This window comes from Marmota flaviventris, chromosome 2, assembly GCF_047511675.1.
Source record: "Marmota flaviventris isolate mMarFla1 chromosome 2, mMarFla1.hap1, whole genome shotgun sequence".
NCBI classification, from domain to species: domain Eukaryota; kingdom Metazoa; phylum Chordata; class Mammalia; order Rodentia; family Sciuridae; genus Marmota; species Marmota flaviventris.
In genome coordinates, this window is record NC_092499.1 from 173,578,600 (window position 1) to 173,594,056 (window position 15,457).

Genomic DNA, 15,457 nt, shown 5'->3' on the forward strand with positions numbered 1-15,457 from the left:
GGCAGTTCAGTCTTCAGCTAGATAATACCAACCACATTTATCCAACCAGCAAGGGAGTAATTATTGTGGCCAGTGAACCCTTAAAAGGAGCAATGGTTAAACATTGCCTGGGGTACCTAGGATTATTCTGAAACTGGAAAAGCCAGCTGCTGAGCCAACATGGACCAATATTGAGGCTAGAAGTCTCTATCTTATACTAGGGAGATAGTTTATGTGAAAGGTCACCATAATTCAAACCTTTGACATCCATTTTACAAGGTTAAAAGGCAGTCAATGGCAGGGCTTGGATAGTTCACATGGTGGTGGTTCTATAAAAGGATCTGGGCTTTCAGGCCTGGCCTTCCTCAACCTCGAGGAATAGAAAGGACAGTTCATAGCCAGTTCTGGGAGTATAGTGCATACTTTGCACATATTGGCCACTGTAAAGCTGGGTGGAGGGCACCCTTGCTGTCTTCTCACAGAGGTAGGAGCCATTTTTCAAATCAGAGGTTGGAGAAGAGGCAGACACCAGTGTCCAATGACTGAACACTGGCTTCATGCACAGTGGTAAACCAGACAGAGTTCTGAGCAGGGTAAATGTTGGCTCCCACGCTCCAGGCTAGTTGCATCCACAGGTGGTCAACAGTGAGGGTAAGAGAATAGAATGGGAAGGAGCCTTTATCAGGAGGATTTGGGGATCTCCCTGCCCTGTATAACCCAATGGAAATAGAGACAGGAGGAACTGAGGGCTTGCTCACTACTTGCTCCAGGTGTGATGATCACCTGCAGAACTGTTCTTAGGTTCAAGCCACAGCCCTGTATCCTGGCACAGCAGCCATTTGCACCCAGCTGCTTCCTTCTGTACCCCTCAGATCAGGTACCAAGCCCACTAGCAGTGCAGGATGGCTGCAGAGCCCCCGAGAGGCCATGCCATATAGCAGAGGCATCCAGGGACCTTGCTCTAAAAACAATAGAACACTGCCACTGACCTTGCCCTTGGGACATGTCAGAGGGTCAAAGAATATCCAAGAGGAATGAAAGGAATAACAATGCCCTTGTGGAGGAGGGAGGTATTGCAAGTGATTTGGAAACACCTTGAAGAAGTACAATTGCACCATTTCCTGGGTCTTCAGGTACCTCAGTCCCCCAGCTTGGACTACATGATTGATTACAGAGACTGTCCCCCGGCTGCATGTAAAAGAGGGCTTTTGCCTTCAGGGAAGCTCCTTTACGTGTGCTCAAGGATGGGTGAAGCCTGAAGGAATCGGTGAGTGGTGAAAGGGGCGGTCCTGTGAGATGTGACAGAGACAGAAGCAAGCTTCCAGAGACATGGCATTTGCCTAATTCCTCCTCCCCAATCCTTAGAAAGCCTCATTTCTGCTTCCCACCCAGGAACTCAAGCTGCAGTCTGCCCTCCCTCTCTAGCAGGCTCCTGCCACCCACCTTGCCTTGCTTCTCACACTCTTCCCAGGCTGCTTTTGCAAGTCACCTGGGACAGTCCATTTCTCCGCTCTCCTCCCCTATGACTCTGTCATAGTCCATGTTGATGGAAGCCCCTTGCTTGCTGAGATATTCACTCCCTGCCTCTGGGCCATGCAAGGAGATCTCTGGGATCCCAGGGTCTCTCCTGATATGACGAACACTTCCTCTCCACCCCCTTCTTCCTCTCTCCTCTAAAGTCTCTTCTCTAAAGTCTCCCCTCCCTGCCCTTAAAAGTTTCCCCAGGGTTTTATTCTAACTTTTCTCAACTCTCCACATACTCTCATCCACTTCACATATCTCAATGACCACTTGCTTATGAATGACTCCCAAGGGGCTGTCTCTAGCTCTGCATGTGTTCACCCTCCCCCTTGGTGACCTCCAGACACCCCAAATACAAACCTCAAGGCCACGCGCCTCCTGAGCATACCCTGCCCTCTCTGATTTCCAACTTCCAGAATCCTCAAGCTCTCAAGACCTCCTTCAAAGATCCCCTACTTGGAATTAAGCCCTGAGTATCCCATAGCCCCCCACCCCCAGGATGCTCACAAACAGTTCATCCTGGCTACAGTCTAGAAAGCCAGCTATGCTGTGCACTCCTGTGGGAACACCTGCTTCCAGTCCACCTTACCCTCCCATCTGAAGCCCCACTGCCCCTGCAGGCCCCTGCATCAGCAGCCATACTCTTCCTTGATCCCTCTGTTTCAGGCGCTGACAGTTCTGGGGAAAGGTTTGGAACCTCCATTGTCCTCTGCTCAGTGACCTGTCAGAGCTCAGACTCCTCCAAGCCTTTCTGACCCTGATTCTATTCCTGTCCTGTTACACCCCCAGGGGGGTACATGTTCAAAATCCACTTGGAAAGAATTTCCTTTTTTTTTTCTTCTTGTGACTCCAGGGAAGCACAAAACCAGATGCTTGCAAAGGCTAAACCAGTCCCCACAGCCTCTCTGCCTGGCATAGCTCCCCAGGGAGCTATTGGACCCAGGTGGCTCTGGGGGGTAGGACCTTAGGGAAGCAGGGCCTGGCACTGCTCCTGCTGTCTGAGCTGGCCCACTTTCCTTCCCCCACCCTGCCCCTTGGGAAAAAAAGGCAACAACAAGAATGCTGAACAGAATCTGCCCACATTCTAAAATTACCCTGGTCTGGGGGTAATTAAGGGGAAACCACAGGATACATATGGAATCAAGAAGAAATCCAGGACATGGAGCCATACAGGTTGAGCTTTCAGAGCCAGGAACCAGAGGTAAGGATGCACTGGAAGCATCTGCAAGCACCTCAGCTGTGACATTTCTGGACATTTCCTTCAGGGATTCACTATTCATGTATCTCCACTATACTGCTTGTGTCCACCTCTTTCTGTCCTGGCAAAAACCAGAGAAGGAAACTCAGCTCCTTTTCCTGAGAGGGAATCAGATTGGTCCCGCTCATCATTTGAGCCAAGCCATAAGGTCACTGGTCAGCCTACGGATTGGCTAATTTTGGGTCAGGCTTAACAGCAGGAGCAGGCAGATGGGAGTGGGATGGGCCAAGTGGGACAACAGCCCACTGGGCACCAGCCTGTGAGGAGCAAGTCTTTTCCAGAGGGGGCAGGGCTGGTCAGATAAAGATTGACATCTCTGGCACACTGGGTCAGCTAAGCATGCAGCAAGCAATGAGGAAACTGCCTGGTATCTAGATAAACCCTTGGGCATTAGTTTTCTCACTTGACAACTTACAAGGCAAATGGGTTACTGGTATTGTCATGCTCTCTCTGCTCATAATCTATTTGTCCTCTTTGTTGCTACATCATGACTAGTGGCTCCATATTTCAAGAAGTTGTTCAAAGCAGAGCAAGAGAAGGGTTGGCTGTAGCATCTACCTCCTTTTCTCAAGCTAGCAAAGCTTTCCCAGAAACACCCCTCTACCTCCACCCCCATTCAAGGTTGTATTGGCCAGAACTGGGTCACATGACCACCCTGTGCAGGAGACTGGAAAAAATCAGTGTGATTGGTCTAGATCAGGAGTCCAAAAATTCTACAGGCCAAATTCAGCCCATTGTCTGACTTGGGACAGCCTATGAACTAAGGATAGTGGAAAAAAGCAAAAGAAAAAATATTTCATAATATGTAAAAATTATATGAATTTACTGCATAATATCTCCAATTTTGCTAACTGACCACAAAGCCCAAATTTACTACCTTGCCCTTTATAGGAAAAGTCTGTCAACCCTTGTTTTAGGGCAAGTAGGATCACTGATTGCCTTCTGTTGGGCACACTGCTATCCTGAACCAAAATCAAAGTTCTGGCTGCAATAAACCACAGAGAAAGGATATTGGGCAGGCAGCCTTCCATGTCTGTTATATATGCCATCAACACATTCCAAGTCTAGATCCAATTAATTCATTTGAATTCAGTACAAACTAAGAACCTCCTCTTTCTTCAGGACCCTGGCACAAAGGGATTATTCTGGAAGTCCTCTTCCTTAAAAACATCTTCCACCAAATGTGTACTTTTTTGTTTGTTTTGTTTTGTTTTGTACCAGGGATTGAACCCAGGGGTACTTAACCATTGAACTGCATCCCCAGTCCTTTTTATTTTTTATTTTAAGGAAGGGCCTCACTAAGTTGCTGAAACCAGTCTTGAACTTGCAATCCTCCTGTCTCAGCCTCCCCAGTTGCTGGGATGAAGAGCATGTGCCATCATGTCCTGCTAAATGTGTAGAATTTTGAGAGACTTGTGAAAAGGAGAGGGGAACACAAGAAAATAACTGGCTGTTTGTGCTAAAATGCTGGCCTCAGAATTAGAGCTCCAGCAAGCAGTTATAGTGGCCAGATTCATATAAGCTAACACAGACTGCCTAACTCACTAGGAAGTGAAGTTTATAAGCCCAAGGTCAATGTGCCAATTTTTTACAAGAAATGTAACTTAACTATCATATAAACCAATATCCCCGTGACAATAAATGACCTTAATGATAAGCCAAATCATGGTGTGAAAGCCACTTGGTGAACTCAGAGGCAAAGCCAGAGAGTTAATGACCAGAACCCTTGGCCAGGGTTTCACCTCTTCTTCCATGATCCATCCCTCTCCATCCTCCTAACTGACTCAGGCTTCATTCCCAGCCTTTCATCTTGATCTGTGCATTGAAGTTCACTTTTCTTGTCTTTAATCTCAACTATTATAGTTCCATCTCAGAGTGGAACCCTCAAAAGATAGTCTTGAGGCTTTTATTTTCAAGTTCTTAGGGAGAATCTTATGGTCACTCTAGTGGACAAGCCTATAAGTATTGAATGCCTGGGCCTTATACAGATTAGGTATTTGATGTCCCCTCTCCCCAGCTGTGAACTGTACCTTATAGGTGGGGCCTAGGTAATTCCTGGAACCCTTCAACCAATCAGTATGCTTCAATCAGCAACAAATGGTGAGGTCAGGTGAGATCACTGAACAATGCATGCATTTGATATTTATTGAGCATCTATTATGTGGGGATCCATCATTGTATGAGGGATAAAAAAACCCTCTGCTTTCATGGTGTCCTCATTCTAGAACCTACAAAAACGATAGGTAATAAACAATATCAACAAAATACACAGTAGTTAGACGGTTATAAGCAAGAAACACATGGGAAGCATCAGGGACAGAGAGATTACACTTTTAGATCTAGAACCCCAGGAAGTTCTCAGCTAGAAGATGATAAGGCAGAGAGTCACACAAGTTCTTGGGGAAAAGCATTCCAGGTAGAAGGGATAACAGGGGCAAAATCCTGACTTAGGAGGGTACGTGGCATATTCAAAAATTAGCAAGGATGCCAGTTTCCATGGTAACATCCAACAGTCCAGGCAAGAGATGAAGATGCCTTTGTCAGAGAGATGGAGGTAAAGGTAATGGAAATAGGTAGATTCTGAAGAGATTCTAGAAATGAAGCATTTTCCTGTGCCAAACCCATGCTCAGCACACCCTTCCCAAACTTCCATCTAGACCTGCCCGACTGCCTGCCTTATGAAGGAAGGCCCCTTAAAATATCAGGTAAGATTTTTTTAAAAAAATTAATGACACTTTCAACTTAAGGTAGAATCCTGACAATTCCTTTATAAGACCTTTTTCCTTAAAATACCAACAAAGAACAAATCCCATCATTATATACAACTATAATGCACCAATAAAAAATGTGGAAAGAAAAAAAACTAAATGAAAAAAATGAAATAAAATAGCAACAAAGACCTAAAATAAGCATAAAAATTCAAAATGGGTCTGAAAAGTAAGGATATTAACCAACCATTTGCAAACAGTAGGGATTCCAGGTCTGAAGAAGCTGAATTAAAAGGCTTGGGGCCCTTGCCAGAGTTTTCCTCTTTGCATCAAAGGCATCATTGGCTAGGGGTAAAGAGAAGGCTTGATTCTGTCCACTACATAGTCCCCTGTGACTCACCCCTAATTCCAAAAAGTCTGCCCAGTCATTAAACCTATGCCCACTGCCCCACTGCCCATAAACTGCTTTCTGAATATCTGAGAACAAAGCTATGATTCTCCCATTCTCCTGATCCTCTTCAGAAACTTGCTACATCTAGCAAAGACTTCATGCCCACTGGCCTATCCACGTATGTGGGCCTGGGGGCAGAAAGAAAATTGGAAATCAGAGTAAGATACTGTCGTTTTCCAGGTGTTTCACCTGATGGAAGAAAAGTGGTTAGCAGCTCTGAACTTTTACAATGAAGTTCTTCCTTTTCACCAAGAATTGAGCGGTGAGGGCAGAAGATGATCTTAACTGCATCTGGTGGAACAAAAAGAATGTTCACTGGCATCTGTTTCCCTCAGCTTGTTGGGTCTTAGTCAAAAGCATCCTCTAAGCCGGGCACAGTGGTGCACGCCTGTAATCCCAGTAGCTCGGGAAGCTGAAGGAGAAGGATCACGAATTTGAAGCCAACCTCAGCAACTGAGCAAGCCCCTAAGCAACTCAGTGAGACCCTGTCTCTAAATAAAATACAAAATAGGGCTGGAGATATGGCTCAGTGGTTGAGTGCCCCCAAGTTCAATCCCCAGTACTCAAAAAAAAAAAAAAAGAAAAAAGCATCCTCCAGGGGCCCAAATCCCTTGGCCTCTTCCTTCCAGGCCCCTTTGCTAAGGTTGAATCACACTTCACCTGGGTTCCTTCCCAATCCATCAACCCATTGTTCATTCTATCACCAGTGCCCAGAAATTGCCCTCTTGGACTGGATGAAAGGTGTATCAGTCAACTTTTTTTTTTCAATTTTTTTTTTAGTTGTAAAATACCTTTATTTTATTTATTCTTATGTGGTGCTGAGGATTGAACCCAGTGTCTCACACATGCAAGACAAGCACTCTACCACTGAGCCACAACCCCAGCCACTCAATCAGCTTTTACTACAATAAAGCTGTGAAACAAGCTTCCCATAAACGCACAGATTACAACAGTAAGCATTTCTTTTCTTGCAAGCATTTACCTTTTTTGCTTGTAAATGTCTACAGATTCCAGTTTCAGTTCTAGGCTTCTATGGACTCCCATCTCTTACCCTTTTTTCTATATTCTCCTTGAAACTTCAGCCCTCTGGGGCATGCACTTCTCATGACAAATGGCAAGTACGCAAGAATTCAAAACCAACTGTAACTACACGTTAAAAGATTCAGCTCCTATTGCATCATGTCTGTCTGCATTTCAATGGCCAAAGCAAATCACAAAGCTAACCTATAAGCCAGTGCGGCAAGAAAATCTACTCTGCTCCAAGGAAGAAAAGTATATGACTGAATATTTGCTGAATGATTCTCCACATGTATCACAATGGAAGTGAGTCTTGTGGCAGAACGAGCCCTCAACCTGTCCAGGAGCCCCCATGGTATAATTAATAATCAGCCCAGGGACATCCTGTGGGATCTTAACCCTAAAACTGATGGGGGCCAGCCAGCTGCTGCAAGCAGCATTTACTAAATGAAGGCAGGACCACAAGCAGGAAAATCTTGGGGACTCCAATACATCGACAAACAAAATACAACTGCAGAATAGAAGTGTTGCATCCAGAGGGTGGCCATGTTCCTGGCAAGAAGTCTGAGAATCACGTTGCTGTGTCTTCCGGAACCTCCTTTCCATAATGTATCCACTGCTCTGGCCCTAGGCTCCCTGGATTTGGCTACAGGGCATCTTCCTTGGTTTCTTTCAACTCAATCTTCTAGGAAACAACTAGGCCCCTGCAACTTCAGCCCAGGCCTCAACACTCCTTCCCCATCTGCTTCTGGCTGGGCCATGTTCAGGGTTGTGCAACTGCCTCTTATTACCTGTGGGATCTGAACCACAAGGATGCTGTATAACAGCCAACCATAAAATCTCACTGTCAGGCTCACATGTCTGAGGTCAGCTGGGCTTGGCTAGGTTCACTCCTGGTCTAAGGGCTGGCCGGTTGTTTGCTGATCTAGACTAGCCCTGGCTAGGAAGACCACTGTGACTAAAGTGACTCAGCTCTGCTTCACATGTCTCTCATCCTCCATTAGCCCAAGCCAAGCATGTTGTCATGGTGACCACAGAGATGCAAGAGCACAAGTAGAATGCCCAAAGCCTATTGGTACTCATTCAATTCTACTTCATTATCTTGGCTGAAGGTCACTGGATCAAACTTGGATTCAAGAAGTGTGGGAATATAGACTCCACTTCTATATTCATTTTCTAAGGCTTCCATAAAAAGGTACCACAGATGGTGTGGCTTAAACAACAAAAATCTTCACAATTCTGCAGGCCAGGAGTCCTGGTATCTTCTGAGGTCTCGCTCCTCAGCTTGTAAATGGCTGGCTTCTCCTCATTGTCTACCATGGATTTGCCTCTGTACGCTTCTACATCCTAATCTCTTCTTTTAGGGACACCAGACATAGTGAATGAGAACCCACTCTAAACCTCATTTTAAATTAATTCCCTCTTTAAAGATCCTGTCTGCAAATACAGTCACATTCTGAGGTATTGTGGTTACAACTTCAATTAATTTGAAGGCAGGGACACAATTTAACCCATAAGTACCTCCTTAGTGGGAGCAGATAGAAGGTCACCTGGGAAAGCATACAGACATCAGAGAGAAGAACTGAGGTCCTTGCACCATCTACCTACCAGAAGTGGCAATACCGGTGTAGCTTGTTCTCTGAACACCACACTGCTCCAGATTGGGTGACACACTCCTGTACCCTGGGACAAGGACTATTCCCTGCCAAGCCCCAGATTTTTCATTTGTCATAGGGTCCAGATCACACCTGTTTAGTGTTTAAGAACCACAAGGAAAGACAATTTCCAAAATTGGATCTCCATCAAAAAAGTAGAAAAATCTTAACAGATTTTCATAAGATAAATTAAAATGGTAGTCACATATCTATTCCAAAACACACACACACACACACACACACACACACACACACACTGCACTAGACCCAGCCAGTTCTACAAGTAAATTCTTAACTAAAAGTTTCCTTAACTAAATTGAGTATCATTTAGGAATAAATGTGAGAGGTAGATATTCTCGAACATGAATGAATTCTTCTTTTTTAAAAAGTACCTTTGACAAAGCTCAACCAGTGGAAATGTAGAAAGAAAGAAAAAACGCACAAATCTGAAACACAAAGAAGACATAACCATTCACAAAAAAAGAATTCTATAAACAACTTTATGCCACCAAATGTTTAAACCAACATAAAAGGACCAATTTTCAATCACAATCTCCAAAATTGGATCTCCATCAAAAAAAGTAGAAAATCTTAACAGATTTTCATAAGATAAATTAAAATGGTAGTCATATATCTATTCCAAAACACACACACATACTGCACTAGATCCAGCCAGTTCTACAAGTAAATTCTTTAATCCTTTAGGAAACAGATAACTAACATTTTATACTTGCTTTCCCAATCTACATAATAAAAAGATATAATGCAACCCAAATTGTTTTTAAATCCCAAGAGGAAAAACAGACCATTTGTGAGCATAAATGCAAAAAAAACTAAATACATACTTGCAAAATAAGCCCAGAAACATTAAAGCAACAATATATCATGACCAATGTTATAGATTGTATTATTGTCAAAGCTTTTGTTGCACGTCCCTGCAGAAAGATAATATGCCTGCCTCCCTGGCATCAGGCTTAGTGACAGACTTGGTTTGCCCAACAAAATTTGAATAGAAGTAACACCTGCCACTTCTGAACAGAAACATTAAGATCCTCCAGTATCTGCTTTACCATGTTTCTTCAGCCTGGATCCTAGAATTAAGAAGATATGAAATCAATCCTCAATGTGCTTGTGACATGAGCAAGGAATTAACTTCTGTTGTAATTCAATAAGATTTGGGGGTTGCTTGTTACCAAAGCAGAACTTAATCTAAGCTGACTAATACAATATGGTAAAGAACAACCCCAAAATACAAAGAAATCATGAGAAATGTTAATAATGTAATTAACACACTAACAAATAAGAAAAAAATTCTATGATAATCTCAATAGATGCAGAAAAGACATTTGATAAAATTTAATGTTATTTACAATAAAACAAATTAGATAACCTGATAAAACATACCTACCAGAAACCCAGATCAAACAGCATACTTATTAGAAACTTTATTTTTATTTTTTTAGATGTGGGCTACCAGCATCCTTCTCTTCATGGAGCTTTATAGTAAGATGTTTTATTGGGCAAGGAGTCTGACTCATCTCCAGGGAACAGACATATCTGTCAAGAAACTGACTTTTGACATTTTATAATAGCACAGAAAGGTGTCACAGGTTTTATTTGTGTCTGGGCTACCTGTCACAAGTAATGAGATCATGATTATCATAGTTGCCCCTTAATTTGGGAACTTATTAGAAACTTTAGAAGTATTCCCATGAAAGTTAGGAACAAGGCTGTGATCCCATGTCAATGTAATAATTATGTAATAGTTAACACAATCATTATAGCAGTAGCAATAATTAATGTGGTAAGTGAAGGGGAAAAGAAGAAATCGGTATATGACAGAAGAGAAAATGCCTATCAAAATTTGCAGATATGATTCCCTATCCAGAAAACGCAAGAAAACTCGCTGATTAAATAATTCAAACCAGAAAAGGGGTTAGCCAAGTTGAAATCATATCCAAAAACTAATAAATTTCCTATTCTCCATCAATATTACTGATGGAGTGTTGCAAGCCCAGCATGATGTCCATACCTGCAATCCCAGCAACTAGGGAAGCTGAGGCAGGAGGATCACAAGTTCAAGGCCAGCTTCAACAACTTATCAAGGCCCTAAGCAATTTAGGGAGACCCTGTCTCAAAATCAGAAATAAAAATGGTTGAGGACATAGCTCAGTGGTGAAATGCCCCTGGGTTCAATCCCCAGTACCAAAAAAGAAAAAAATCATTATTGTTGCAGAAGAGACCCACCCACAGAGCTTGAGTGAGGATTCCAGGGCAGAGAGAAGACTTAGTAAAAGAATAGCACAGTTTATTAGAAAAAGGAAGAAAGAAAGGGGACATCCTCATGGGTGAGAATGGGTCCTTTCAGAGAGGAGAGTGACAATGACCCTCACAAAGTCAAGGATTTCTAAGGACTTCTGGGCCCCTCTGTTCTTGCCTCAATTTCTCATATCCACTTAATCTGTTTATTATCCTTTGGATAGCCCTCAGCAAATTTTCTTTGTAACAGTCTGATACATCCTGGTCACAAGAAGTGGTTAGGATGGTTGTGACATGGTTTCAGAGATAAGGGAGGGTCACCTGGCCACCTGGAAGGCTGTGACACAATAGTTTTTTTCTTAAGGGGATGTAATTACTACTTGAAATACCAGGTTCCCATCCCCCAGATGCTGTCTGATAAGGCTCCCTGTGGTTTTCAGTGGCTTTCACTGTTCCTGCTCACCTGTTCATGGTTGACTAGCTACCTAACAATTAGGTGACATTTCAAATCAGTGGGGGAAGGGCAGACCATCCAATAAGTAATACTGAGTTAACCAGCCAAAGTCAAGGACTAAGCATAAACCTGGATCCCTACCTCCATAGCCACAAAAAGACTCTCAATAGATGCAGAAAAGCTGCAGACTAGGTATAAATTGAGATTGCCATCATGCCCTCTCTTTGGGTTTGATAATTAGCTAAAATGGCCCACATAACTCAGGGAAACACTTTATCCATTTATTATAAATGATACAGATGAACTTCCAGATGAAAAGATAAATAGGGCAAAGTATAAATCAGTACAGAGCTTCCATGACCCCTCTGGGTACACTACCCTCCGAGAACCTTTGTGTGTTCAGCAACCCAGAAGTTCATCAGATCTTTTATAGAAAGTTCAAGAGTTTGTATAGAGCTTAACCTAGCTGCATCCCTTCCTTAAAGGTGAGTGGGTGGGACTCAAGTTCCAACCCTCGAATCTTTTAATCACTTGATCTTTCTGGTGACTAGTCCCACCTTGAGAATATCGAAGGCCATACCCTAGGTCATCCTAAATTAGCACAAACTCAGGTGTGATCATAAAAGGAGCATTATAAATGATAATAACAAAAAGAAAACATTCCCAGAGCTCAGGGAGTTCCAAGGGTTTTAGGAATTCAGAGACATGAACAGGGGACAAAGATCAGATCCCCAAAGTAGTCCCTTTACCCCACCCCGAGTCTGAGATTTCATTTTCCACTTTCAGTTACCCATGATCAACTTCAGTCTGAAACAATAAATGGTCAAATTTCACAAACAATAAGTGTTCGACTGTGCACTGTCCTGAGTCAAATGATGAAATCTCACACCATCCTGCTTTGTCCTGACCAGGACCCCATCATTTCTTTGTCTGAAGTATCCATGCTACCTATACTATCCATTCATTAGTCGCTTATATCAACACTGCTTATATTCAAGTAATCTTAGTTCTGTTTGATAACAGCCCCAAAGCACAAGGGTGGTGATGCAAAGGCCACACCAGGACATAAACATCGAAAGGACAGATAAACTTTGGTACTATTTGGCAATGCTGCAGGGCATTTGGCAAAAGCATACTATATATAAGGTTTGGTATGATCCATGGTTTCAGGCATCCCCTGAGGGTTTGAAACATATCCCCCATGGATAAGAAGGTCTGCCTTATTCCATAATAAACCACAGAACCTAAGGAGACACAGTAATAAATGTAATATGGTGTTCTGGAACAAAAAGAAGGACATTTGGGGAAAAGTAGGGAAATGTGAATAAATGATGAACCTTAGCTATAACAATGTGTTGATATTGGTTCATTATTTATAATAAATGCATCATACTAATGTAAGATATTAATAACAGGAAAAATTGGAAGGGGAGACTACTATTTGCCCATAAATCTGTAAGTCTAAAATTGTTCTAAAAGAAATAAAGTCTACTAATACAAAAAAATGATAGTATAACAGGGGTCCACTTCATGCTTTGACCATAACTCTTGTTGCCCTGCCACTATGACTTACTTTAAAACTGACATCTTTTTTTTCTTCCTCTTTCCCATCTACTTCTTCCTAACCTTAGGGGAAGCAAGATTACCCTTCTTCCTATCCTAGGTCGAGTTATCTGTCCTTATGCACACACACTTCAGACCTCAGGATGGCAACAGAAGACCTAAGAAACAGCTGTCTCTCAAGTCTACTAGTGAATTGTGACTCTGAAGTGTAGCCTTTGAATCGCCTTTTTAAAAGCCCTGTTTCCCCAACAGGTAGAATCACAGCCTCTGAGACAGGAGTTCCCTGTGTTTCTCCTTTGCTAGCAAAGCAATAAAACTTCTCTTTTTTTTTCCAAAACCTTGTCTTTATTATTGGACTGGCTGGCACTGGGGACAAGGACTAGTTTTTGGTAACCCTAGAACCAAAAGCATGAGTAAATAAACAGTTATAGTTGGATACTTCAACATTATTCTCTCAACAATTAATAGAACCAAACAGAAAATCTACAAGGATTTGGTAAAATTCAACAATATCATCAACCAAGCATAGTGAACAACATCTATAACATACTCTACACAAGAGCAAAACACACATTCTCTTCAAGCCCCCATGGATCATATAACAAAACCATATACTAAATTCTGGGTTATAAAACAAACTTGGACAAAGTTAATAAAATTGAAATCACACAGTGTGTTCCCTGACCATAATGGAATCAAACTAGAAATCGATAACAGAATGTTAATGGGAAAAATCTCCAAACATTTGGAAATTTAAAAGCACATTTCTAATAATCCATGAATCACAGATAATACTCGAGGAAAATTTTTAAAAACATTGAACTCTCTTCCACCAGGCGAGGACACACAGAGGGTACCATCTACCAAGCAGGGATCCCTCACCGAAATAATCTATCTGCTGGAACCTCCTGCCCTCCAGAACTCTGAAGATAATTTCCCCAGTTCTTCTCTTTACAAGGGCACCAGAAAATTCCCAGGTGCCAATAATTAGAGAGAAACACAAAGCCAGGATGGTGATTTTGAATCCGTCATATGGCCCCTCAAAGATCAAATCTGTGTAGAATTAGGGGCAAGGGCTCAAAAGCCCTCAAGGACACAAGACTTGAGGCCCCGAATCCAGACTCCAGGCACAGAATAGACCTGAAACTGAGCTCTCTGCAGAGGCGGGCAGCCAGGAAAGGCTGTTCTGCCTGTGAAGCAGGTCAGGGAAAAGTCCTGCCCCTGGGGTGAGGCCAGGGACAGAAAAGGGGTCACCGAGAAAAATCTAAGCCTGAAGCCTCTTCTGCAAGTGGCTGAAGGTACAAACGTGTACTGTCTTCAAGGTGGAAAAAGTCAAAGCCAAAATAATAAAAAGCCTCATACAGACCCAGTGAAACCCAGAGGGCCTTGGCAGAGCCATACAGAAATGACCCAGCAAGGACCCTTCACAAATCAGAGCACAGAGAATTCCCACAATAAGCAAGTGAGAGTAAACTCCCCGTCAAAAATGAGAGAAAAAAAAAGTCTCTGAGAGTTCCCAGCGCAGTGGTGCATGCCTATAATCCTAGAGACTCAGGAGGCTGAGGCAGGAGGATCACAAGTTCAAAGCCAGGTTCTGCAATGGTGAGGCCCTGAGCAATTCAGTGAGACCCTGTCCCTAAATAACATACAAAATAGGGTTGGGGTGTGGTTCAGTGGTTGAGTGCCCCAGAGTTTATTCTCCAGTTTAAAAAAAAGAAAGAAAAAAAAAATCTCCAAGAGCCAGCTGATCCAAGAAAGAAATACAGCATAACAGAAAAACAGCCACTAGAGGAGACGGAGCAATATGAAAGTACATTTATAATCTTCACTAGAGAGACTAACCAGGGAAAAGGGCAATGAGAGATGTGGAGAAGCATCCAGAAGGTGGCGCAGAGAGAAAGGAGAATACAGGAAAAGAGAATTTAAGAAACATGAAAAATGGAATGAGAAACTTCAACATGTGCCAGGTAAAAACTTCAAGAGAAAGTGGAGACAGGACAGGAGAGAAACAATGTTTTAAAAGACAATGGTGGGCAACTTTCCTAGACATGGATCCTAAGACTGAAAATTCTGATGAATCTTAACTGGAATAAACACAACAAAATTGACATTTAGACACACTGACCTTAAACTTTGTTGAATCACAGTTAATAAGCAAATCTTCAAATATGCTGATAATCAGAAGTGGAAGGGTCAGAGTGGGGAAATAGATGATCGAAGAAAGGAAAAATAACTCCACTGACGTGGGTTTGTCATCAGCGGACTTTTTATTAGAAATAATAAAAAATAACAGGAGGGGAGAATTAAGCATTAAGGAATCAGGCTAGCATCATTCTGAATGGAGAAAAATTGAAGGCATTCCCTCTAAAATCTGGAACAAGACAGGGATGCCCTCTCTCACCACTTCTGTTCAACATAGTTCTCGAAACACTGGCCAGAGCAATTAGACAGACGAAAGAAATTAAAGGCATAAAAATAGGAAAAGAAGAACTTAAATTATCACTATTTGCAGATGACATGATTCTATACCTAGCAGACCCAAAAGGGTCTACAAAGAAAGTATTAGAGCTAATAAATGAATTCAGCAAAGTG